A 27,450-nucleotide genomic window follows, 5' to 3' on the forward strand; every position below is an offset into this window, starting at 1 on the left:
CCCTAGTGAGATAAGCTTCTTCATCCTTACATTTGTCCTCTAGCCATCCCTGTTTAGCCATTTTGCACTTCCTGTCGATCTCATTTTTGAGACGTTTGTATTCCTTTTTGCCTGCTTCATTTACTGCATTTTTATATTTTCTCCTTTCATCAATTAAATTCAATATTTCTTCTGTTACCCAAGGATTTCTAGCAGCCTTCGTCTTTGTACCTACTTTATCCTCTGCTGCCTTCACTACTACATCCCTCAGAGCTACCCATTCTTCTTCTACTGTATTTCTTTCCCCTATTCCTGTCAATTGTTCCCTTATGCTCTCCCTGAAACTCTGTACAACCTCTGGTTCTTTCAGTTTATCCAGGTCCCATCTCCTTAATTTCCCACATTTTTGCAGTTTCTTCAGTTTTAATCTACAGGTCATAACCAATAGATTGTGGTCAGAGTCCACATCTGCCCCTGGCAACAACAACTTCTTCAATAATTTGTGGCGCAATTGGCCATTAGCCTCTCCCAGGAGCAATTCCCAAATCGCACAGTTAATTCGATGTTACGAATTATTGGTCGATACTCGCGAATAGTAGCAGCAGTATTTCTATCACTTTGATAAGACAGCCTTACGTATAAAACCCTGCTTATCTTGTCCGCACCCAAGTTAATGCAACTGTAAAGCAGACTGCTGCTTGTGCTTCAACCCTAAGTCGCCGTACCAGTTACCAGTAACGGCGTGCAACGGCAAGTCACGAAACTAACACTACTGACGACGTAAATGTGGCAGACCACAGTCTGAACATGATTACCACAAAGTTGGGCACCCATACGGGGAATAATCTTCCGTCAACACTGGCTCAAGTAGCGAAAGTTTAACTATAATCACCCTGTATCATGACAGGATATTGTAAGTGTTTAAATATTATTAAGGTCGGAAAGATGCAGTGTCCATCAGAACGGTCGACTTCTCCTGTTGGCCACCCTGCTAAAAAGTTGACGTTATAAGGCCGGCTACCGCACGTAATTGGACGTCCATAAATCGCCATGAATTCAGTATGAAACGTTGGCCTGAGAACGTGCGAACTGCGGCAGTGAAGTAATTGTGTTGGGTGCAGAGCTTTAGGGCTGGCCAACGCGCAGTGCGCTGTGGAAGGGACCTCCATTGCCATGATACAGACAAGGATAGTATCTAGGGCGGTAAAACAATTCCGTAACAAATGTCAAGCATAAGGCGTCTCTAATGGCATTTCTAACGCCATAAAATATCCGATTACTTCGTGCATCAATGCACCGAAGCTCCCAGCTATCTGTCTGTCGCCTCTCCAGAACGTGTTACTACAAATCCTTCACACGTCTTTACAAAGAACTTATAAGCAACAAGTGGGTCCACAGTTACGCCCGAGAGATAAAGTGAGTACCTGCAGTTTCTGTACCACAATACTGGACAGAACTGGCCAGGATGACGCATTTCGAACAAATCTCGTGATGTCTGATTAGATAAATTTTCATCTGAATGGCTTTGTACACAAACAAAACTTCCGATATTACTTCGACACAAACTCACAGATCTCTCGTGAAGAATTTCAGGATCGCCCAAAGGTCTACATCTATATTCATGTTCATAAATTAAGGGATAATGCTGGTACATGGTGAAACAACGCTCTGGTTGGCGGTTTGCGGGTTTAAATCACCTCGGCGTATGACAGTGCGGGACATTTGACTTGCGGTCGTCGCTCGGTGGCGCTGGAAGCAGTAAAAAAATGGTTCAAATTGCTCTGAGTACTATGCGACTTAACATCTGAGGTCATCAGTCCCCTAGAACCTACAACTACTTAAACCTAACTAACCTAAGGACCGCACACACATCCATGCCCGAGGCAGGATTCGAACCTGCGACCGTAGTGGTCACACGGTTCCAGATTGAAGACCCTAGAACCGCTCGGCCACAGCGGCCGGCACTGGCAGCAGTCCACATACGCAGAGGTGTGTTGGTGCATGTCAGAGAACGGTGCAGCGAGCAAGTGTGCAGACGTTTTCAGACGTGCTAATGACGACTGTGTGTTGAAAATGGCTCAAAGAACACTTATTGATGACGTTATGAGGGGTAGAATACTAGGGCGACTGGAGGCTGGCCAAACACAGCAGATCGTAGCACGGGCCCTCTGTGTGCCACATAATGTGATCTCAAGATTATGGCAACGATTCCAGCAGACAGGAAACGTGTCCAGGCGCTACAGTACGGGACGTCCAAAGTGTACAACACCACAAGAAGACCGATATCTCACCATCAGTGCCCGCAGACGACCACGGAGTACTACAGGTAGCCTTTCTCGGGACCTTACCGCAGCCACTGGGACAATTGTCTCCAGACGACTGAACAGACATGGTTTATTCGCCTGGAGACCTGCAAGGTGCATTCCCCTGACGTCTGGTCACAGGGGAGACCGTAAAGCCTGGTGTCAAGAACAGAGCACATGGTCATTGGAACAGTGGTCCCAGGTTATGTTCACGGACGAGTCCAGGTATAGTCTGAACAGTGATTCTCGACGGGTTTTCATCTGGCGTGAACCAGGAACCAGATACCAACCCATTAATATCCTTGAAAGGGACCTGTGTGGAGGTCGTGGTTTGATGGTGTGAGGTGGGCTTATGATTGGTGCTCGTATACTCCTGCATGTCTTTCACACAGAGGAACAGACCAGGTGTATAGGGATGTCATTGTGCACCAGTATGACCGCCTTTTCAGGGGTGCAGTGGGTCCCACCTTCCTCCTGATGGATGATAACGCACGGCTCCACCGAGCTGCTATCGTGGAGGAGTAACTTGAAACAGAAGATATCAGGCGAATGGAGAGACCTGCCTGTTCTCCAGACCTAAACCCCATCGAACACGTCTGGGATGCTCTCGCTCGACCTATCGCTGCACCTCTTCAAACCCCTACGGCACCTGAGGAGCTCCGACAGGCACTGGTGCAAAAATGGGAGGCTATACTCCAGCAGCTGCTCGACCACCTGATCCAGAGTATGCCGACCCGTTGTGCGGCCTGTGTACATGTGCATGGTGATCATATCCCATAGTGATGTCGGGGTACATGCGCAGGAAGCACTGGCGTTTTGTAACACATGTGTTTCGGGACGATTTTCTCATCTTATCACCAATACAGTGGACTTACAGATGTATGGCGTGTGTATTCCCTATGTGCCTATGGCATCAGCGCCAGTTTTGTGTTGTGCCACGTTGTGTGGCACCACGCTCTGCAATTATCCTTAATTTATGAGCACATGTGTACATGTATACATAAATACTCCGCAAGCCACCGTACGCTGCATAGCGGAGGGGAACCGTATTTCACTAGTTGTCAATTCCTGTCCGGTTCCACTCGCAAACTGAGCGAGGAAAAATCGACTGTCTATATGAGCCCCAGTTTCTCGTATCTTATCTTCGTGGTCCTTACGTGCAATGTATGTTGGCAGTGGTGCAATCTTTCAGCAGTCAGCTCTAAATGCTGGTTCTCTAAATTTCCTCAACAGCATTTCTCGAAAAGTGCGTCACCTTCCCCCCAGAGATTCCCATTTGAGTTCCGTAACAAGTTTAGCAGACGAGATGACGCTGGAAATCTAGAAGATATCTGTGAAGTGACAGGGGCAGCTCATGAATACGTTGGAAACCTAGGTATTAATTTCTTGATATAGTATTTTAGTTCTATTTATCTCGTAAAATTATACAATTCATGCATGTTAGATGAATTCCATTTTATATCTCTATACATTAAATAAATAATTTAAAGGTGGGCTTAAAATGTGTAACTCCTTGAAGATGACAAGATGACTGTGGATGATAACCACATATCGTCTTCAAAGTCCGTTTTTGTGGACTCAGTACTTCCTTTATGAATAAAAATTATTTATTCAGATATGACTAAGTTAGAACATCCAAAATATACGACAAATAAACTTATAGTTTGGGCAACATAACTAAAGAACATGTACATAATGTGAAGGCAATCAAACAATTTAAAATCAAAGATTGTAAAACGATTTGTAGTAAACTGAGTGAAAGTCCAAATCCGCAACAGGAGTTTATTGCGTTTTTCCTTTTATGATGAGCGTGCCCAGGAGGTATATCTTCAGGTCATATAACTAATACTTCAGTTTAATAGAGCCTATCTTACAAGTTTTGATTTTAAATTGTTTGATTGTCGTTCACATTATAGCCAAAATATGTTAGGAGTTTCATTCTTAGGTTTCCAAGTAATTATACGAAGAGCGAAAGCAGTCGAACTTAATTGTTTGACCAACTCAGTAGTATGTTTGTCCTATTTTAGGTTTTTTTGGTCTAAGTAGGCTCTGCAATATTCTTTCCTGTTCACAGATTGCCGTTCATATTGGCACGACTATTTGTTCTACAGAGTGGAACATAGTGTTTTCTCAAAACGTAATATCGTTACCGTGACTGAAAATAAAAAAAATCCTGCACGGAATTACTAAAGGAACACACTGCAACAAAATTGCGGAATTTAGGATTTATGCTGCTCTACGAAAGAATCCTAGGCCGTGCGGAGTGCTGGCGGGGTTTGAGGCGCCTTGTCACGGATTGCACGACCCTTGCCGTCGGAGGTCCGAGTCCTCCCTTGAGCATGGGTGTGTGTGTTGTTCTTAGCAAAGTTAGTTCAAGTTAGTTTACGTAGCGTGTGACTCGTGGGATCGATGACCTTAGCAGTTTGGGCCCTTAAGAATTCACATACAGTTGAACATTCGAAAGAACCCGGACCTACTGATAGTGATGAGCACAATCGGTTTGCACAGGATGAATATTTAAACATTTTTGGCGACATTTTAAGGACACATTACCTTTTATCTACCACATGGAGCTGCACAAACGTTCGTGCCGAATACAATACGGCAGCTAGTGTCTACCTGATACTACCCATTGTCTAGCAGTGCGGTCGGAGTGCAAAGCAAAGCAGGGCATAGCCATAGAGCTCCCAACAAGGATATCAAGTGAGCACACAGAGTTGCTAGAAAACCACTAGACTTCGACGTCTACATCTACATCTACGAATATACTTCATAAGCCATCATACAGCGCATGGCGGAGGGTACTTTGCACTAGTTCTAGTCACTTCCTTACCTGCTCCAGTCGCAAATTAGCCGAGGATAAAACGACTGTTTATATTCTTCAGCACGAGCCTTGATTTCCCTTATCCTGTACCGAGCGAGGTGGCGCAGTGGTTAGCACAATGGACTCGTGTTCGGTAGGACGACGGTTCAAACCTGGGTCCGTCCATACAGATTTAGATTTCCATGATTTCCCTAAACCGCTTCAGGCAAATGCCGGGATGGTTCCTTTGAAAGGGCACGGCCGTCTTCCTTCCCAATCCAATCTCGATGTTTGGTCCCCTCCCCCCAAAGCAGCCAACCAATCTTATCTTGAAACTTCCTGACAGATTAAAGCTGTGTACCGGATCTAGACTAGAACTCGGGACCTTTGCCTTTCGCGGGCAAGTGCTCTACCATTTGAGCTACCCAAGCACGACTCACGAGCTGTCCTGACAGCTTCATCTCTGCCAGTACCTCGTCTCCTACCATCCAAACATCACATATGCTCTTCTGCGAACCTTGCAGAATTAGCACTCCTGGAAGAAAGGATAGTGCGGAGACAGAAGAGCTTCTGTGAAGTTTGGAAGGTAGGAGACGAGGTACTGGCAGAATTGAAGCTGTGAGGTCAGGTCGTGAGTCGTGCTTGGGTAGCTCAAATGGTAGAGCACTTGCCCGCGAAAGGCAAAGGTCCCGAGTTAGAGTCTCGGTCCGGCACACAGTTTTAATTTGTCAGGAAGTTTTATATCAACGCACACTCCGCTGCAGAGCAAAAATCTCATTGTGCAACCTTATCTTGCCTTTGTGATCCTTACGCGCAGTGTATGTTAGAGGCAATACATTCGTTCGGCAATCAGTTTCAAATGCCGGTTCTCTAAATTTTCTCAATAGTGTTTCTCGAAAAGAACGCCGCCTTACCCCAAAGCATTCCCATTTGTGTTCTCCAAGCACCTCCGTGACACTTGCGTCTTCTTCGAATCTACGGCAATAAGTCCAGCAAACAGTTTCTGAATTCCTGTTATGCACGCAAGACACTCGCGCAGTACTCAAGAATAGGTCGGACTACTGTCCTACATGTAGTCTCCTTTACAGATGAACTTGACTACAATTACCACATGCTCGTTGCATTTCAGATCGCTTCGCAACGTCACGGAGAGGTATTTAAACGGCATGATTGTGTCAAGCAGGACACTGCTAATGTTGTATTCGAACATTACGGGCTTCTTTTTCATGCTGCATTGAGTTACATTTTTCTACACATAGAGCTAGCTGTCATTCATCACACCAACTAGAAATCTTGTGTAAATCATCCTGTATCCTTACCGTACACCACGGCGTCTTCAGCTAACCACCGCAGATTGCTGCCCAACCTTTTCACCAATTCATTTATGTATATGGAGAACAACAGCAGTCCTACCACATTTCCCTGGGGCACTCCTGCCGGTACCATTGTCTCTGATGAACACTCGTTGTGGAGGGCAACATACTGGACTTTGTTACCTAAGGTATCTTCGAGCCACTCACTTACCTGGGAACCTAGTCCGTGTGCTCTCATCTTTGGTACCAGTCTGTAGCGGGCCACTGTGTAAAATGCTTTTCGGAAATCTAGAAATATGGAGTCTGCCTGATGGCCTTCAGCCATGGTTCGTGTGGGAAAGGGGCAGGCTGAGTTTCCTTCGAGCGATGCTTTCTAAAACCGTGCTGATTCGTGGACAGAAGCTTTTCCGTTTCAAGGAAATTTATTGTATCGGAACTCTGAATGCGTTCAAGATTTCTGCAGCAAACTGATCTTGAAGATATTGGTCTGTAATTATGTGGGTTCATTATTTTATCGCCGGCCGCGGTGGTCTAGCGGTTCTAGGCGTTCATTCCGGAACCGCGCGACTGATACGGTCGCAGGTTCAAATCCTGCCTCTGGCGTGGATATGTGTGATGTCCTTAGGTTAGTTAGGTTTAAGTAGTTCTAAGTTCTAGGGGACTGATGACCACAGATGTTAAGTCCCATAGTGCTCAGAACCAACCATTATTTTATCCTCCTTATATACGGGAGTTAGTTGCACTTTTTCTCACTCACTTGGGACTTTTCACTAGGCGATAAATGAAGTTAAGTTAGGAGTCAGTCTTACTGAAGGACATAAAATGTTGTATGATGATACACAAGTGGTTGTCCTGTGTCGCGTTATTGGGACTGTGTAGTGAAAGAAGCTATTAAAACCGAATTGGGATTCCATGCGGACCTGGCGGCTTATTTTTCAAAAACTCTTTCAGCTGCTTCTCCACACCAGGGATCTTGCGCGTTTCAAGATTACAGTAACTGAACATAACAAATCGAACTTTATGTGTTATTTTATGACCAGTTTCCATACCCCCCTTCTCACAAATTTGATATCCATAAGGAGGCGGCATCGCTGCCAACAACGACGAAACAACTGTGTACGAGGCAATCAAATGAAAACTAGACAGATGATGAAAAAAAAAAGTAAAACATTTATTGTTTCAAAATGTAATCGCCATAAATATTAATACCACTCAACAATTACCACGATGCAGCGCAGGGAATGAGTAGACAACCACACGCTAGCTCGGCGCAGAACGCGTGACAGCCACAAGAGCACCGTTAATTATCCATTATAAGAATCGAAAGAGCTCTGGACGGCTTTACGTCAACTACTGCAGAAGGGATGTATTGCATTAACTGGGAATTTCTAAAATCGTTATGGGTTAGACGCAACGAAATGACTTTTCACTTTGGTGTGTAGAATGTATGAGACTGGAGAATGCTATCAGATTTTCAGAAAAACATCATCAACACAATTCCAAAGATAACAAGAGCCGAAAAGAGCGAGAATTAACTCATAAGAAGCTTAACAGCACAGCACCCAATGTTTCTGACAGGAATAATGTACAGAAGAATGGAAAAGAAGACAGAGGATCTGTTAGGCGACGATCAATATGGCTTTAGGATAGGTAAAGGCACCAGAGAGGCAATTCCGACGACGCTGCTGATAATGGAATCAAGCCTAAATAAAAACCAAGACAGGTTCATAGGATTTGTCGAAAAGCGTTCGACAATGTGAGATTGTGCAATATGCTCGAAATTTGAGGAAAATAATGATAAGCTATAGGGCGAGAACGGTAATATACAATATGTACTAGTGCCAAGAGGACATAATGAATAGAGACGAAGAACGAAGTGCTCTGCTGGCCGTTGTGGCCGAGCGGTTCTAGGCGCTTCAGTCGGGAACCGCGCTGCTGCTACCGCCGAGGTTCGAATTCTACCTCGGGCATGGATGTGTGTAATGTCCTTAGGTTAGTTAGGTTTAAGTAGTTCTAAGTCTAGGGGATTGATGACCTCAGATGTTAAGTCCCATAGTGCTTAGAGCCATTTGAACCATTTGAAGTGCTCAGATTGAAAAGGGTATAAGACAGTTACATAGTCTTTCGCCGCAACTGTCCAATCTGTATATCGAAAAAGCAATGACGGAAACAAAAGAAAGGTTTAAGAATGAGATTAACATTGTATCCCCTGCGAAAATGAAGAATTACATGATCTACTGAATGATTACACAATATGGACTGAGAGTAAATCGAAGGCAGACAAAAGTAATGAGAATCAGTAGAAATGAGAATATCGAGAACCTTAACATCGAGATTGATGGGCATGAGGAAGATGAAATAAACCAATTCAGCTACCTAGACAGCAAAATGACACGTGATAGACGGAGCAAGGAGGACATAAAAAACAGACTAGCAATGGCAAAAAGGGAATTCCTGTCCAAGAGAATTCTACTAATATCAAACACAGGCCTTAGTTTGAGGAAGAAATTTCTGAGAATATACGTTTCGAACTCAGCATGGTAGTGAAAAATGGACTGCGGTACAACCTGAACAGAAGAGAATCTAAGCATTCGAAATGCTTCAGAAAAATATTGAAAATTACGTGGAGTGATAAGGTAAAGAATAAGGAGGGTCTTCACAAAATCGATGTGGAAAAAAACGTATGGGAAAGAATGAAAGAAAGAAGGAACAGAATGATACGACATCAGTTAGGACATCAGGGAATAACTTCGATTGTTCTGGATGGAGCTGCAAAAAATACAAACTGTAGAGGAAGACAGAAATTGTTATATATGCAGAGAATAACTAAGTAATTGAGAAGGTAGGTTCCAAGTGCTACTGTGAGATGAAAGTGTTCGTTGGCACAGGAGACGAATTCGTTGTGGGCCACATGAAATCAATCAGCAGAATGATAACTCAAAAAAAGTCCTGTTCGAACTGGACAAACTTTTTGCAGCTGCAGTGTGGAATATTACTGTAGTGTAATTTAAGAAGCAGAAACTGTGGTTTAACTTTTAGGAATAGAGCAGTGTCCCAGAAAATCATTTCTTAATCACATTCCAAAGAGTTAAATATAACACAGGGAGCGAAAGGCTATTTACAATTTGTACAGAAACCAGATAGCAGTTATAAGAGTCAAGGGACATGAAAGGGAGCAGTGGTTGGGAAAGGAGTGAGACAGAGTTATAGCCTCTCCACGATGCTATTCAATCTGTATATTCAGCAAGCAGTAAAGGTAACAAAAGAAATATTTGGAGTAGGTATTAAAATCTATGGAGAAGAAATAAAAACTTTGAGGTTCGCCGATGACATCGTAATTCTGTCAGATATAGCAAAGGACTTAGAACAGCAGTTGAACGGAATGGACAGTGTCTTGAAAGGAGAGTATAAGATGAACATCAACAAAAGCAAAAAGAGGATAATGGAATGCAGTCGAATTAAGTCGGGTGATGCTGAGGGAATTAGATAAGGAAATGAGACACTTAAAGTAGTAAAGGAGTTTTGCTATTTGAGGAGCAAAATAACTGATGATGGTCAAAGTAGAGAGGATATAAATGTAGACTGGCAATGGCAAGGAAAGCGTTTCTGAAGAAGAGAAATTTGTTAACATCGAGTATTGATTTAAGTGTCAGGAAGTTGTTTCTGAAAGTATTTGTATGGAGTGTAGCCATGTATGGAAGTGAAACATGGATAATAAATAGTTTGGACAAGAAGAAAATAGAAGCTTTTGAAATGTGGTGCTACAGAAGAATGCTGAAGATTAGATCGGTAGATCACATAACTAATGAGGAGGTATTGAATAGAATGGAGGAGAAGAGGAGTTTGTGGCACAACTTGACTAGAAGAAGGGATCGGTTGGTAGGACATGTTCTGAGGCATCAAGGGATCTCCAATTTAGTACTGGAGGGCAGCGTGGAGGGTAAAAATCGTAGAGGGAGACCAAGAGATGAATACACTAAGCAGATTCAGAAGGATGTAGGTTGCAGTAGGTACTGGGAGATGAAGAAGCTTGCACAGGATAGAGTAGCATGGAGAGCTGCATCAAACCAGTCTCAGGACTGAAGACCACAACAACAAACAACAAATCCAATTATTATGATTCCACAGACTCAGGCTACCTACTCTTTCATTTTAAATGTGTAGCAGGAAGACATATGCCTGAAAGTGTACGGAAGAAAACTGTGGACACAGAGACTTGCGAACACAACCGGTTCACGGAAGATATAACTGATTCGAATGGCTGGGTACCCTGTCCCAGTCTCTGAGTGAAACAACGTCTTGTGGTTGTTTACAGACTTCGAAACATGTACTGTTCTTCGAACAATTTGCCTTTTTTCGTGTTAATCACCACAATGTCATTTTTGTAGCAATTTCGTGGTAGTCGTTATTCTCTCGACTTATCTTACGTGGCAGATAAGAGTGTAATTTCAGATAACTGCCCATGAGCAACAACTGCTGTTGTCCAGCGAGTGAAATGCGGAGGTTTTGACAGGGTACCCATCCCTTCGGAGCAAGTAATTCTTCTGTGAACTGGTTGCGTTCGCTAGTCTCTGTGTCCACATGTTTTTTTTTTCCGTACACGCTCACGAGCTAAGACTTTAAAATAAATAACATGGTGTGGTTGTTTTTCATTTCTACCAGTGGTCCAGATAAAACCGAGATTCAAATAATTATCGTCACACATCCAGCGTCTTCCTTTATCTCTGCCTTTAAAACGGCACGATACATTCTAAATATCAAGTGTTGTACTTACGTTTAAAAATTTAATAAATAGCAGAAGACGAGCAACAACGTAAGACGAACTGAATGCGACACATCTAACCCGCAAACGGATTGTTACAAAATAAAAAAGAGTTGAGTCAGACAGTACGATTCGACTGCCATCTATCACACTGCCAGAGTATCGACAGTTACTTGCTGACCCGCTAGGTATAATACTAGCGCTTGCGTCGTTCCTTTACTCAGGAAGCTAAAAAACGAATTATTATTTCTATGAAACCAGCGTACGACCCTAGTGTAAGGCTGCGATGCCCCTAGGAACCGCTACACACAGTTTTAAAACCCCTGCACTAAGAAACTAGGTTATAAAGTCACTTCAACTTCTGCATATAGCTACTTGCAACTGAATACGTTATGGTAGTAAGGTGCGGAACACCGTAAGCGGCGCAGTTGGTATGACCCTGCGCTTCGGTAGGTGATAGGAAAGTTCGTTTTATGACTGCGGCGTCAGCCACCCACCTGAATATAAAAGTTGAACATCGAGGGAATGTGTGCTCGTACACCAAATAAGACAAAACAGTTCTGGGTCATCTGCGTCTACATACGTACTCTGCAAGGCACCGTATGGTGCACGGTGGTGGGTATGACGTACCACTACTATTCATTTCCTTTCCTGCTCCGCTCTCCAAGAGAGGGAGGCAAAGACGACTGTCTATAATCCTCTGTACGAGCCATAATTTCTCTCAATGTATCTTCGCAATCCTTGCGCGAAATGCACGTTGTCAGCAGTCGAATCTTTTCCGTGGTCAACGTTAGTGCGTTGAAATGGTTCAAATGGCTCTGAGCACTATGGGACTCAACTGCTGTGGTCATTAGTCCCCTAGAACTTAGAACTACTTAAACCTAACTAACCTAAGGACATCACACACATCCATGTCCGAGGCAGGATTCGAACCTGCGACCGTAGCAGTCCCACAACGTTAGTGGGGGTTCTCTAAATTATCTCAGTAGTCTTCCTGGAAAGGAACGTTGTCTTCCTTTTAGGGACTGCCATTTGGTTTTCCGGAACGTCTCTGTAACACTTGCGTTATGATTGAACCTGTCAATAACAAATGTAGCAGCACTGCTCTGGACTGCTTCGGTGACTTCCTTTAATCCGACTTGGTGGGGATCCCAGATACTCCAAGAGTACTTAAGAACGAGTCACACGAGGTTTCTGCACACGGCCACATTTACAGATGAGTTACGCATTCTTGAAATTCTCCCATTAAACTGAAGTGTGCCATTCACCTTCCCCAGAAACGACCATATGTGCTAATTCCATGTCATACCGCTTTTCAACGTTACTCCTAGATCTTTAATTGGCATGACTGTGTCAAGCATCATTACACTGATACTGTATTCGAGCAGTACGTGATTGTTTTCCCTACTAGTCTGCATTAACTTACATTTTTCTACAATACATTTCTCTACAATTAGAGTAACCTGTCATTCATCATACCAACTATACTCATGCTCATAAATTAAGAATAATTGCGGAATGTGGTGCCACACAACGTGGTGCTACAAAAAACTGGCGCTAATAGCGTAGGCACATAGGTAACACATTCCACACAGATCTGTAAGTACATGGTATCGGTGATAAGTTGAGAAAACCGTCCAGAAACACATGTGCTACAAAACGCCACTGTTTCCTGCGCATGCACCCCGACATCAATATGGGATATGATCACCAAGCACACTTACACAGGCCGCACAACGGGTTGGCATACTCTGGATCAGGTGGTCGAGCAGCTGCTGGGATATAGCCTCCCATTCTGGCACCAGTAGCTGTCGGAGCTCCTCAGGTGTCGTAGGGGTTTGAAGAGGTGCAGCGATACGTCGACCGAGAGCATCCCAGACGTGCTCAATGGGGTTTAGGTCTGGATAACGTTCAGGCCACTCAATTCCCCTGATAACTTCTGTTTCAAGGTACTCCTCCACGATGGCAGCTCGGTGGGGCCGTACATTATAATCTATCAGGAGGAAGGTGGGACCCACTGCACGTCTGAAAAGGCGGACATACTGGCGAAAAAAGACGTCCCGATACACCTGACCTGTTACAGTTCCTCTGTCAAAGATATGGAGGTGTGTACGTTCACCAATCGTAATCCGACCCCATACAATCAAACCACAACCTCCATACAGGGCCCTTTCAAGGACATTAAGGGGTTGATAGCTGGTTCCTGGTTCACGCCAGATGAAAACCCGGCGAGAATCACTGTTCAGACTTTACCTGGACTCGTCCGTGAACATAACCTGGGACCACTGTTACAATGACCATGTACTGTGTTCTTTACATCAGGCTTTACAGGTTCTTCTGTGACCTGCACCTTGCAGGTCTCCGGGAAAATAAACCATGTCTGTTCAGTCGTCTGTAGACTGTGTCTCTGGAGCAAACTGTCCCAGTAGCTGCGGTAAGGTCCCGAGCAAGTCTACTTGCAGTACTCCGTGGCCGTCTGTGGTACTGATGGTGAGCTATCGGTCTTCATGTGGTGTTGTACACTGTGGACGTCCCGTACTGTAGCGCCTGGATACGTTTCCTCTCTGCTGAAATCTTTGCCATAATCTTGAGATCACACTTTGTGGCACACAGGTAGCCTGTGCTATGACCTGGTTTGTCGACCCTCTAGTCGCCTTAGTATTATACCCCTTATAACGTCATCAGCATGTGTTCTTTGAGCCATTTTCAACACACAGACACTATCAGCACATCTGAAAACGTCTGCATACTTACTCGCTGCACCGTACTCTGACATGTACCAACACACCTCTGCGAATGGGGACTGCTGCCAGCGCCACCGTGCAACGACCGCAGGTCAAATGCAACGCATGGTCATACCCCGAGGTTGTTTAAATCCACAAATCGCCCAGCAGAACGTTGTTTCACCATGTATCAGTATTTTCCTTGATTTATGAGCATAAGTGTAGAAATTTCATCTCAGTCATCTTGTATCCCCCTACAGTCACTCAACGGCGTCACTTTCCAGTACAGCACGGCATCTTCAGCAAACAGTCAAATTGGTGCTCATCCCATCCTTCCGATCCTTTATGCGTATAGAGGATAACAGTGGTCCCCTCAACTCCGCTGGGTCACCCCTGACGATACCCTTGGCTCTGGTGAACACTTGCCATCGAAGTCAACATATTGGGTTATATTAGGTAAGAAGGCTTCCTGGCACTCACATACCTGGCTACCTACGTCATATTCTCGTACCTTCGTTAATAGTCTACAGTGGCCCTCAGTCAGTGGTTCGCACGCCGTGTCAAAAGTTTTCCGGAAATTTAGGATTATAGAAATTGACTGTTGCCCTTCATCTGTGGTTCGCAGGATAACATGTGAGAAAAGGATAAGCTGGGCTTCGCAAGGACGATGTTTTATAAGTCCATGCTGATTTCTCAACAGAAACTTTCCAAAACTTGTTGTATCTGAACTGAGAATATGTTCAAGAATTCTGCAGCTAACCGACATTAAGTGCATTGGTCTTTAATTTTGTGGGTCCGTTCCTTTATGTGTCGTATATACGGGAGTCACCTGTACTTTTTCGAGTCTGTTGAAACTTTACGCTGGGCGAGAGGTTCGTGATAAATGCCAGCTAAGTAAGGGGTCAATGCCGAAGAGTGCTCTTTGTAAAGCCGAACTGTGATTCCACCCAGACCTGGTGACTGATTTGTTTCCAAGTGTACGAGCTGCTCCTCAAAAGCAGGTATGCCTGTCTGTGCAACCGCCGAACCACGGTTTGTCTTTACGATCGTCCTGCGCGATTGCTTCTGGTGTCTTCTGTTATCACACATGTCTGGTGTAGGAGTGATCGATGAGAAGCCTTCAAGCCATGGATTAAAAATTATACCGTCTACATCATGGCAATCACATTATTCGTCAACGTTGTAAATTAATGTATATACTCCGAGAAGTGTAGGGGAGAATGAGGAAGACCCACCGACAAAGCAAGGTCCTTGCGGAGGTGGTTTTCCATTGCCTTCCTTCGACCGTAATGGGGACGAATGATGATGATGATGAAGACGACACAACACCCAGTCATCTCGAGGCAAGGAAAATCATTGACCCCTCCGGAACCCTGTGTGTGGAAAGCGAGAACGCTATCGCAAGACCACGAACTGCGGATAATGTGTATATGCAAAATAAAAATAATATCCACTTGTGCTATATCGTATTTTGATTTTCCTTCAAATCTCTAGTCATATTGCACATGTAAAACGATTCACAATATTCATTATTAATGTATTTGAGAAACGTCGCCATTGTCACTGAAGGGAAAACCTCCTAGGTTGTTAGGCCACATCATACTCGTCTCCAATTGCTTGTACACGATCGGAGTTTCGACTTATCGGCCGTGATTTTTTTTCAGGATCTTCTGGTGTTCACGATCAACTAAACGTTGCCAAAAACCAGTGTCACGCTAATTTATAAAAGATAGTTTTACTGAGCAATTTCTGATGGTGTTGGGTTATTGGACGAAATTTGCGGGCCCCTATCGGTGGGAGAACGTCACTGATATGTAGCGATGTACGTCAAAATATTGTTGTCGTGCCGCACCTGATCTCCTCCACCGCCGGCCGCGGTGGTCTCGCGATTCTAGGCGCGCAGTCCGGAACCGTGCGGCTGCTACGGTCGCAGGTTTGAATCCTGCCTCGGGCATGTATGTGTGTGATGTTTAAGTAGTTCTAAGTTCTAGGGGACCGATGACCACAGCAGTTGAGTCCCATAGTGCTCAGAGCCATTTGAACCATTAACTCCAAATTTCGCCGCACTGACCTAACGGATGCGTTCGTAGTATGTACCACATCGATTTCTGCGATTACTTCATGCAGTGTTGCTTATCTGTTAGCACTGACAACTCTACACAAACGCCGCTGCTCTCGTTCGTAAAGTGTAAGCCATCGGCCGCTGTGTTTACCGTGGTGAGAGGTAAAGCCTGAAATTTAGTATTCTAAGAATACTCTTGAGCCTGTGGATTTTGGATTACTGAATTCCCTGACGATTTCAGGCGTCTGGCTTCGACTACCATCCCGAATTCCAAGTCTGTTAATTCCCAGTCTTAAACAAAAACATAAAAGAAATGAACGATCATCTGTGCATGCAAACGTTTTACGCACAGTTGGGAAGAAACGTAATCTGCCGCATACGACGCCTAGACAACTGCAAACCATAGCTGACTTATAAGAACTGCAAACGAAACATTTGTGGTGGAGAGTTGCCTGATAATTCGAACTGTACAAATGGTTTTTCTCGTGCAATTCTTGTTTCTTCTTCTTCATTTAGTTCTGAACATAGTAAATTTCAAGAGTTTGGTCTTTGAGAATTACATTAGAATAGAAAGAAAGTAATAACAGTTATGAGTAAAATGTAACACAAATGAAAGTGACTGGAAAAACCTCTGTGCAAGGTAACTATTTTGGGCCATATTTCCTATGCGTTCCACGCACCGCTGTTGTCTCTTATACACACCAAAGCGCGCGGGACGCAGTTTGGTGTACAGGTCTACGGTTGGTGTTCTTTGCGTAGTGCTACTAGTTTTTCATAATACGGCGCTTAAAGCAGACAGGAACGGCTGGTAACAAGTAACGTTACGCACCTCTTATTGTGCCATTAAGGTTTATGGGAGGCTGGCAGAATCTCCAGCTAAATTTCTCGTCGTCTTCTCAATGGCGGTTCATAGTAAAGTGTACGCTCCATACGTTTAAAGTATGTCTACGATTAACGGCCAAGCGAAATGCTACACTATCGGTTTAAGGCGCAAGGTGTGAATTTAAAACAGTTTTAAGCAATGGTTTAACAATCTGAAGCGTCGCGAACGGTTATCGACTACCATTCCCCTCTCTGGTAAAACTGCTATTCAGCCTGAGTATTGAATATTTATTATTGTTATACATAGCGTTAATTTCGCCCATCTACTTTTAATGCAGTTGTAATGAAAATTATTTCTATGTAAACGGATGGAATCAAATTCAGTAATTTCTTTCTGAGTATGTGCCAGTTTACTGATCGACAAGGGAAAGTGACGTTTCAGCTACTACCTAATCAACCTTCTTAGGAGTGTCATAATACGGCTTCCAACCTTAGCCCCCAATAATCACTTGCATACATACGCAAAAAAAAAACTTTGAAACATTACCTCCCACTGCCTATCAGTGAATTTCATTCCAGTCCAAGTTACTTTCGAACTTTGGTTGCATGTGTATTAGTAATCATTATTTAGCCCATACATAAGATTGAAATGAATCTCAAGTTATACTTTTCTCAACACGAATTTTACGCAACGGAATAATACGAATCCGAAAGGTGTACCTTCTCACATTTCCGTTGAACATCAAGAACCACACACGTGAAATTGTTAAGCAAAAAAGGAAATATAAGAGGATCGAACTATTTACCATCATGAACCGGTTACTGAACCCCACAAATATTAATGTTTCTTTTGACGAAGCGACGTGCATCCGTGTTTATGGTGCGACGTACAATCAGTACTTCAGTTCCATCCTTCAGCAGCATGCACCACAATGTCTCGAAATGAAGTTAGTTTCTAACATTAATAACTGAGCGAAAAACTAAGGCATACGCCCATATACGATGTTTTAAATTAGAGAAGGTTTTAGGTTGAATGATAAGCCGGATTGTCAAAGATAAATGATGTAGCCAACACCGACAGAGTTTAAGTTACAACAACATATTCAGTAGTTGAACCACATATTTGTGACAAAGTGATTTCACAGCGTTATTTGTTAATTGAGAACAAATGTGAGCAGCGCAGAAGAACTTTGACTACGAACTCTTAACGGCACCAGGACATTTGAATGGCACGGGGTGCCCGTCCCCCTCAGATTAGCAAAGCCATCGGAATTGCTCGGCGATTTTTTTATTATTCTAACAAAAACCTAGGGCTGATTAGAAATAGCATCCATTCTACGTAAGAACTCATTTCCTCAAAGCTTCAACTATGCTTACTTGGTTGACAAAGGCTGGGTGGAATTCTGCCTACTTTTGTATTTGAGTGATCAGTCTTCTCATTGGTTTGTTGCTGCCTGCCAAGAATTACTGTCCTTTGCGAACCTCTTCAAATCAGAGTAGCACTTGCAACCTAATTATTCGCTGGTTGTATTCCAATCTCTGTCATCCTCTACAGTTTTTGCCCTCTACAACTCCCTCTAGTACCATCAAAGTTATTGCCTGATGTTTTAACAGATGCCCTATGATTCTGTCCCTTCCCCTTGTCAGTGTTTCCCACACATTCCTTTCCCCTTCGATTCTAGGCAGAACCTCCTCATTCCTTACCTTATCAGTCTAGTTAATTTTCAGCCTTAGTCTGTTGCACCACATCTCAAATGCTTTGATTTTCTTCTGTTCTCATTTTCCGACACATCCATACAATGCTGTGTTCCAAACATGCATTCTCAGAAATTTCTTCCTCAATTCAAAGCCTATGTTTGATGCTAGTAGACTTCTCTTGTCGAGTAACGCCGTTTTTGCCAGTGTTAGTCTGCTATTGATGTCCTCCTTGCTCCGCCCGTTACGGCTTATTTTGCTGCCCAGCTAGAAGAATTCCTTAATTTCATCTACTTCGTAATCATCAATCTTGATGTTTAGTGTCTCGCTATTCTCAGTCCTGCTACTTCTCATTATTTTAGTCTTTCTTCGATTTACTCTCAATCCATATTCTGTACTACAAATTAAGGAACTCAAAATCCATTTTCACTATCTTTCCTCCTTCCGGAAACCTTAAGCGCAGGTATTCTCCTTCTCCTTCTCCTCCTCCTCCTCCTCCTCCTCCTCCTCCTCCTCTACCACCACCACCACCACTACCGCCACCATCTTCTTCTTGTTCATCCTTGCCTTGTCTCGCCATTGTTACATGGGTTGACGCAGCGTTAGTGAAAAGGGGTGACCGGATGTCAAAATAAGTAGCGCAAGTATTGGAAACCTAACGCATATACTCCACAAGCGCGAGTATGAACTGCGGAATACGTGGATTCGACGCAAATACTTCTCTATGCTGAACCTTCCTACGACGAATGGAGTTGGCTGCCCAGTGTCTCGTGAACAGATCCCTTCTGTCTCAGTGTTCGAAGCGCTAACGTCTGGCACGTAGTGCAAGAGGGTACAGCAGACCTTTCAGTTAGTGCGGACAACATGCCACTTTGCCTCGATCGTTTCCGCTAGTTGGCATGTTTTCTGTCGTTTTTAACAACGTCCGCTAACTATATGTATGCGGAAACATGTGGTCTTTGAATCATAGTAACATTTGCACACAAGTGGCGCGAAGTGTAACCCTCGTTTCCTATACTGTGGGTTTATGAATGTAACACATGCATCAGGTCCAAGATACGCGGTGGATTATGATTGCAATATACGCTCCTAATTTGTCTAGTACAACTGGAGAAAAGACTTCTTGTCTTGTAAAGACGACTTGTTATCTGTGTCCTGATTGGTTTCTTCTCCGGCGTCCGCAGACTCTAACATGCATGCAGCGAACAGCAATAACAGAATGACAAAAAGTCTCAACGTCAGTAAAATGAGAACTGTGTAATAGTAGGACGCCACCTGATTATCTTATATTCACAAAATCACAAAATGTGGGATATGATCTCTAGAGACAGTCGAGCATTAATGTTGACAGCAAAGTTCCTGGATACTAATCAACATTTCTCGAGCACCACAGAACGTCTTTGATAATACTTCACAGGGCTGTAAGATTTAACCATGCGTTCACATACGTACGTATATTTTCCAAGGCAACACTTAATTAATCACTCCCTTTTTACGCGAATTCGCTCTTCATGCACAGAGTCACGTATTGTGTTGCTGGAAAGCGATAATAGACTCTTTGTGTGCTATCTAAACTGTTTGGCGCCTGCCCGTGCAGGGCGTGTTTCTCACTGCTCGATTCTGTACACCAGTGGTTATCAACATTATCTGAAGCCTGCTTGGGCGTTTTTCAGCAGCCTGAGAACGGAGGACTCGGTATAGGAGGTGTGCTGGTATAAGGTGTCACCAGCACACAGGCTCGCAAAGAGGTTGCTAGAAGATCGATAATAGGCACAAGAGCAAGGGAGCTTATCAGGAGAAAGGCCAACGACAGACTCGCAAACAACGAGCCGCCAACGCCCTCTCGGCCGCCAGTATTTAGGTCGCTGTCGCGTACTGGAGGGCCGAGTCAGTCAGTCGTACACTGAGACGACGAGCCGAGTCTCCGCCGCAGCCCAGAGGGAGTCGCAGTCGCAGTTAGATCAGCCTCCAGCTCGGGTCCAGTCTGTACCTAGCGACCAGAGTGGTGTGCATAGCGAGCTTGTACTTCACAAACAGAGAGTGGACTATTACGGAAGAGCTTGTACCACAACACCTGGACTATCTTAAGTAACTTCTTGTTGTTATGAGTAAAGAACACTGTTAATACGTGCATGCAGATGTGTTATAGAAAGGGGATATTGGCCACCAAACAACAGCCGCTTGGGATTAGCCGAGCGGTCTGGGGCGCTGCAGTCATGGACTGCGCGGCTGGTTCCGCCGGATGTTCGAGTCCTCCCTCGGGCATGGGTGTGTGTGTTTGTCCTTAGGATAATTTAGGTTAAGCAGTGCATAAACTTAGGGACTGATGACCTTAGCAGTTAAGTCCCATAAGGTTTCCCACACATTTGATCATTTTTTTGAACCAAGCAACATCCTCTCCTTTCTTTCTCAGTACAAGCCTACTGTGACAACGAGATGACATAAAAGCACTGATCCATCAGCTCGAAAGACGTCGCCAAACCACTGTAGTCTCTTCTGATCTAATATTCGGCCAATGTGTGGATTTCCAAACCACTGATATCGCTCTTCGTTCCCATTAACTTTCCATGCTAGTGTAGACGGGTCCTTAGATAGTTCGAAGTACCTTCCTCTCGACAGCACACATTGCAGCTTCATTTGTTGTTAATGTCACCCACGTTTCACAACCATTTAAAAGTACCACCTGTACTAGTGCCATGTACAGCGGAAGCGTATTATATGACTAAACTGTTCACAGTAAATAATATACCATTAGCATTTATTATTCGTTGATGTACTTCATATGTCACTTCACTTTTATTAGTCAATATGGATCACAAGTCCTTGAATTCTTTAACTCGTTCAAAGGCATGTCCGTCAACAACAATGGCAGGAAGGAGAGGTTGAGGACATCATAAAAATAGATTTTTTTGTTTTATCATCATTTTCCACCAGCTTAATTTTCTTCTCAGTGCGAAGAAATAGGGAAATATCAGCGTATGTTTGCTCCAGGATGTCGCCACGAACAACAACATCTGCAGCAAATTCCAGGATTGCTTCTGCTCCTATCATCTACATTTTTCTGATTCGACCAATGTCACGGCTTACTTTTTCAAGGCCAGGTTTAATAAAGCTGGTACCAATCGATCTCCTGAGTAGCTAGCTGCAATAAATCGGGTATACTTGGATGGGGTGTCAAATTCCTATGACGTTTTCCATAACATGGAATAGACAATGCTGTCATAAGCTTCTAGAAAATCAATCGAACTCGTAAAATGTTTCTATCAACTGCCTCGAGGTAAATACGTTATGTGATCAAGAGTGACATTGATGGAGGCCTAACCTATGGTTTCATGCGGTTTATTAGTAGCAGTGTAAAGACTTTATAGCCAGTTTCAACTAATGAAATCCCTCGGCAGCTGAGTACTTGTATAGCAGCACCCTTCTTGAAGATAGGACATGTAATGCTCCCTTCCCTTTTTTCTGGTCTCCAGATGGTACATGTTAACAGCTTGAATGCATCCATCAATGTTTCACCTCCAAAGCGGAGTATCTCAGCTGTGATACCACTACCTCCTGGAGACTTTGAACATATTTGGATTGCAAAATTAATACAATTTCAATATAACAATATTCACTCGCGAACTTCTCACTGACGCTGACTGTCGGCGCTTTCCCTGTATTCTCTTGAACTGCCGCATCCACAGATAAGCATTGGAGCACGTGCGCTCGGCAAGAAACAAGCAGGAAACAAGCATTTCTTTAATGTTGTTGTAGTTGTGGTCTTCAGTCCTGAGACTGGTTTGATGAAACTCTTCATGCTACTCTATCCTGTGCAAGCTTCTTCATCTCCCAGTACCTACTGCAACATACATCCTTCTGAATCTGCTTAGTGTATTCATCTCTTGGTCTTCCTCTACGATTTTTACCCTCCACACTGCCCTCCAGTGCTAAATTGGTGATCCCTTGATGCCTCAGAACATGTCCTACCAACCGATCCCTTCTTCTGGTCAAGTTGTGCCACAAGCTCCTCTTCTCCCCAATCCTATTCAATACCTCCTCATTAGTTATGTGATCTACCCATCTAATCTTCAGCATTCTTCTGTAGCACCACATTTCGAAAGCTTCTATTCTCTTCTTGTCCAAACTATTTATCGTCCGTGTTTCACTACCATACATAGCTAGACTCCATACAAATACTTTCAGAAATGACTTCCTGACACTTAAATCTATACTCGACGTTAACAAATTTCTCTTCTTCAGAAACGCTTTCCTTGCCATCGCCAGTCTACATTTTATATCCTCTCTACTTCGACCACCGTGAGTTATTTTGCTCCCCAAATAGCAAAACTCCTTTACTACTTTAAGTGTCTCATTTCCTAATCTAATTCCCTCAGAATCACCCGACTTAATTCGACTACATTCCATTATCCTCGTTTTGCTTTTGTTGATGTTCATCTTATATCCTCCTTTCAAGACACTGTCCATTCCGTTCAACTGCTCTTCCAAGTTCTTTGGTGTCTCTGACAGAATTACAATGTCATCGGCGAACCTCAAAGTTTATATTTCTTCTCCAAGGATTTTAATACCTACTCCGAATTATTCTTTTGTTTCCTTTACTGCTTGCTCAATATACAGATTGAATAACATCGGGGAGAGGTTACAACCCTGTCTTACTCCCTTCCCAACCACTGCTTCCCTTTCATGTCCCTCGACTCTTATAACTGCCATCTGGTTTCTGTACAAATTGTATATAGCCTTTCGATTCCCTGTTTTTTACCCCTGCCACCTTTAGAATTTGAAAGAGAGTATTCCAGTCAACATTGTCAAAAGCTTTCTCTAGGTCTACAAATGCTAGAAACGTAGGTTTGCCTTTCCTTAATCTGTCTTCTAAGATAAGACATAAGGTCAGTATTGCCTCACGTGTTCCAGTGTTTCTACGGAATCCAAACTGATCTTCCCCGAGGTCGGCTTCTACTAGTTTTTCCATTCGTCTGTAAAGAATTCGCGTTAGTATTTTGCACCTGTGACTTATTAAGCTGATTGTGCGGTAATTTTCACATCTGTCAATACCTGCTTTCAAAGAAATTGGAATATTTATATTCTTCTTGAAGTCTGAGGGTATTTCGCCTGTGTCATACATTTTGCTCACCACACGGTAGAGTTTTGTCAGGACTGGCTCTCCCAAGGTTGTCAGTAGTTCTAATGGAATGTTGTCTACTCCGGGGGCCTTGTTTCGACTCAGGTCTTTCAGTGCTCTGTCAAACTCTTCACGCAATATCATATCTCCCATTTCATCTTCATCTACATCCTCTTCCATTTCCATAATATTGTCCTCAAGTAGTTCGCCCTTCTATAGGCCCACTATATACTCCTTCCACCTTTCTGCTTTTCCTTCATTGCTTAGAACTGGGTTTCCATCTGAGCTCTTGATGTTCATACAAGTGGTTCTCTTATCTCCAAAGGTCTCTTTAATTTTCCTGTAGGCAGTATCTATCTTACCCCTAGTGAGATAAGCATCTATATCCTGACATTTGTCCTCTAGCCATCCCTGCTTAGCCACTTCCTGTCGATCTCATTTTTGAGACGTTTGTATTCCTTTTTGCCTGCTTCATTTACTGCATTTTTATATTTTCCCCTTTCATCAATTAAATTCAATATGTCTTCTGTTATCCAAGGATTTCTACTAGCCCTCGTCTTTTTACCTACTTTATCCTCTGCTGCCTTCACTACTTCATCCCTCAAAGCTTCCCATTCTTCTTCTACTGTATTTCTTTCCCCCATTCCTGTCAATTGTTCCCTTCTGCTCTCCCTGAAACTCTGTACAACCTCTAGTTCTTTCAGTTTATCCAGGTCCCATCTCCTTAATTTCCCACCTTTTTGCAGTTTCTTCCGTTTTAATCTACAGGTCATAAGCAATAGATTGTGGTCAGATTCCACATCTGCCCCTGGAAATGTCTTACAATTTAATACCTGGTTCCTAAATCAGTCTTACCATTATATAATCTATCTGATACCTTTTAGTATCTCCAGGGTTCTTCCATGTATACAACCTTCTTTCATGATGCTTAAACCAAGTGTTAGCTATGATTAAGTTGTGCTATGTGCAAAATTCTACCAGGCGGCTTCCTCTTTCATTTCTTAGCCCCAGTCCATATTCACCTACTATGTTTCCTTCTCTCCCTTTTCCTACACTCGAATTCCAGTCACCTATGACTATTAAATTTTCGTCTCCCTTCACTATCTGAATAATTTCTTTTATTTCATCATACATTTCTTCAACTTCTTCGTCATCTGCAGAGCCAGTTGGCATACAAACTTGTACTACTTTCTTTCATACACTGTTGAATATTTAACAACATACGTTCAAATAACTAATCGTTACCTGCCGCCTTTCAGGAAGGATAAGACGTCGGTGTTCATTTTGAAATACTACAGGTGAAAACTAGTTTTGATCACAGCAGTGATGACAGGAAAGGATGCAGTTTTTAAATATCATGGTTCATTGATTGTGTACGTTTCATGTGCTAGATATAAATATCAATTAAGCTGAATGTAAAAATGAATAAGGTACGTCATATCCATAAATCGTTAGCACGAAATAGCTTGAAATTAGTATTTCTGTTTCCAGAATGAGTTTTTCACTCTGCAGCGGAGTGTGCGCTGATATAAAACTTCCTGGCAGAATAAAACTGTGTGCCCGACCGAGACTCGAACTTGGGACCTTTGCCTTTCGCGGGCAAGTGCTCTACGATCAGCGCACACTCCGCTGCAGAGTGAAAATCTCATTCTGGAAACATCCCCCAGGCTGTGGCTAAGCCATGTCTCCACTATATCCTTTCTTTCAGGAGTGCAAGTTCTACAAGGTTCGCAGGAGAGCTTCTGTAAAGTTTGGAAGGTAGGAGACGAGATACTGGCAGAAGTAAAGCTGTGAGTAAAGGGCGTGAGTCGTGCATCGGTAGCTCAGATGGTAGAGCACTTGCCCGCGAAAGGCAAAGGTCCCGAGGTCGAGTCTCGGTCGGGCACACAGTTTTAATCTGCCAGGAAGTTTCATATCGGCGCACACTCCGCTGCAGAGTGAAAGTCTCATTCTGGAAACATCCCCCAGGCTGTGGCTAAGCCATGTCTCCACTATATCCTTTCTTTCAGGAGTGCTAGTTCTACAAGGTTCGCAGGAGAGCAACTGTAAAGTTTGGAAGGTAGGAGACGAGATACTGGCAGAAGTAAAGCTGTGAGTACCGGGCGTGAGTCGTGCTTCGGTAGCTCAGATGGTAGATCACTTGCCCGCGAAAGGCAAAGGTCCCGAGTTCGAGTCTCTGTCGGGAACACAGTTTTAATCTGTCAGGAAGTTTCATATCAGCGCACACTCCGCTGCAGAGTGAAAATCTCATTCTGGAAACATCCCCCAGGCTGTGGCTAAGCCATGTCTCCACTATATCCTTTCCTTCAGGAGTGCTAGTCCTGCAAGGTTCGCAGTAGAGCTTCTGTAAAGTTTGGAAGGTAGGAGACGAGATACTGGCAGAAGTAAAGCTGTGAGTAAAGGGCGTGAGTCGTGCATCGGTAGCTCAGATGGTAGAGCACTTGCCCGCGAAAGGCAAAGGTCCCGAGTTCGAGTCTCTGTCGGGGACACAGTTTTAATCTGCCAGGAAGTTTCATATCGGCGCACACTCCGCTGCAGAGTGAAAGTCTCATTCTGGAAACATCCTCCAGGCTGTGGCTAAGCCATGTCTCCACTATATCCTTTCTTTCAGGAGTGCTAGTTCTGCAAGGTTCGCAGGAGAGCTTCTGTAAAGTTTGGAAGGTAGGAGACGAGGTACTGGCAGAAGTAAAGCTGTGAGTACCGGACGTGAGTCGTGCTTCGGTAGCTCAGTCGTGTTCCGGCAGTCGGCCAGTGCACATCGCGCGGTGACGGGCGGTAGTGCGGGCCAGTGTTTACGTCGCGAGCAGTGCTGAGGTGGAGAGATGAGCAGCGTGTGCGAGCGCTGTTAACGTTTGTTTCTGTATAACTGTTGTAAGTAAGATGTCGACAATTAACAGAGCGAACAGCGTTCAACGTGTTTTCGATCGCGCTGCCTTGCGACCGACGGTGTTTGAAATTCATGAGTGGATCTTTGAGGATTTGAAATTGCCTGAAGATATAGTCGACACATTCGAGTTGGACTTTGTGCAGTACTCGTTATTTATCAAATTTATTTCGAGTGACACTTACGAGAAATTCGTCGAGGAACATGTTGGTGTGAGACCATTCCTTCATAATGATGGCAGTATTAGTAATGTCCAAATCGTGCCTTCGGGATACGGAGTAAGAACCGTCAGGGTATTTAATGTGCCACCTGAGTGCCCTAATGATCTGATTGCACGTTATCTGTCACTGTACGGCGCTGTTTTGTCAGTTACAAATGAAAAATGGTCGAGTGCCTATCGCTACCAAGTTAACAGCGGGGTGCGCAGTGTACGTGTAGACTTGAAAAAGCATATACCTTCGTATGTTGCCATTGGCGGCTGTCGTGCACAGGTAACTTACATTGGTCAACCCCCTACCTGTTCGATCTGCCATTCAACTGAACATCTGCGGATGAACTGTACACGTCGACGTCCATTTCAACTTCCACGGGAACGTCCTGCAGACGGTAGTGAAAAGCTAGTACTACTATTGAGTGAGGTGGTCGCGGGGACTGTACCACCACCCCGGCAGCCGGAACATGTCAGCGAGGTGGAGGTGCCAGTTCAGGTGGAATGCAGTGCCAAAGACATTCGCGGTAGGACGGACGTCGATTCGGCACCGTCATCTTCACCGGGGCAGTTACCGCTGGATACCAACGATGCGCCAGCCACCTCTGAAACTAAGCCGTGTGAGATACAGGAGCGGGTGCAGATCAGTTTGCCTGAACCACCCCTATCGGTAGAGACTGTAGCAGACACGAAGAAAGGCCGCCGAAGGAGAAGCAAAGGGAATAGTAGCAAAGAGGAAAAGTCGAATGATTTAGAACCCGTACACATGTCAGAAAG

The sequence above is a fragment of the Schistocerca gregaria genome, chromosome 1 (assembly GCF_023897955.1).
Source record: "Schistocerca gregaria isolate iqSchGreg1 chromosome 1, iqSchGreg1.2, whole genome shotgun sequence".
Lineage (NCBI taxonomy): Eukaryota > Metazoa > Arthropoda > Insecta > Orthoptera > Acrididae > Schistocerca > Schistocerca gregaria.